The sequence below is a fragment of the Aptenodytes forsteri genome, unplaced genomic scaffold, assembly GCF_000699145.1.
Source record: "Aptenodytes forsteri isolate BGI_AS27 unplaced genomic scaffold, ASM69914v1 Scaffold258, whole genome shotgun sequence".
Lineage (NCBI taxonomy): Eukaryota > Metazoa > Chordata > Aves > Sphenisciformes > Spheniscidae > Aptenodytes > Aptenodytes forsteri.
Genome location: NW_008795250.1, coordinates 1,756,751 through 1,757,482, shown reverse-complemented (window position 1 = coordinate 1,757,482; position 732 = coordinate 1,756,751). Strand labels below are relative to the sequence as shown.

General features: G+C 54.8%; 1 protein-coding gene across 1 annotated transcript in view; it reads right to left on the bottom strand.

Moving 5' to 3' along the window:
* The window catches only part of PPCDC (phosphopantothenoylcysteine decarboxylase), a 29,092-nt gene extending 28,394 nt beyond the window's left edge, over positions 1-698 (bottom strand). Inside the window, exon 1 of the mRNA XM_009278862.2 lies at positions 552-698. The gene's annotated coding sequence lies outside the window, so the exon portion shown is untranslated. The remainder of the gene's footprint in view (positions 1-551) is intronic.
* Between the last annotated feature and the right edge of the window lie 34 nt (positions 699-732).

The window sequence follows — 732 nt, the reverse complement described above, 5'->3', positions numbered from 1 at the left end:
CCCACTAAACCATGTCCCTAAGCGCCTCATCTACACGTCTTTTAAATACCCCCAGGGATGGTGACTCCACCACTTCCCTGGGCAGCCTCTTCCAATGTTCAACCACTCTTTCAGTAAAGACATTTTCCCTCATCTCCAAAAGATCCAGACCGCGCTCGTGCGGCAGTTACGCGTCAGTCCGACCTCCGCACCCAGCCGCCGAGGCGCAGGAGCACAAACATCCTTTCCAACCTCCTCGCACCCACCAGCTGCGACACGGCGGCGACGGCGTGTTCTTTTTTTCCACGCTCCGCTGGGAATTAATACGTTTAACTCGGCCCGGGAGGTTTCTCAGCGGGCTTATAAAGAATTGCTAGGATAGGAGCACGTTATCAGCTTGAGCTTCTGCGCGCTGATTAGCAAGGGTAATTAGAGGCAAGGAAATCCAGCAGGCCTGTTGGCTAGGCGATTTCAACGCTACTACGCGTTTATCTAATTAAAATTAAGTTAACGCCCTCACAGCAAGGAAAACGCCCGCTTCCCTCAGGATTACTAAACGGCAACCAATGCACCGAAGCGCCCACATCTCGAAGCCCGGGGAAGAAGACACGATTCTTTAAGCGGGCGGCTTTCAAAAAGGGCTATTGGCGACGAAACAGAAGCGCCGCGCTCTGGGCCGCGCTCCCCTCTTACCCGGACGCAGCTCTGGGGAACCAGCTAAGAAGCCGTGAGAAAGCAGGCGGTTTGCAGGCC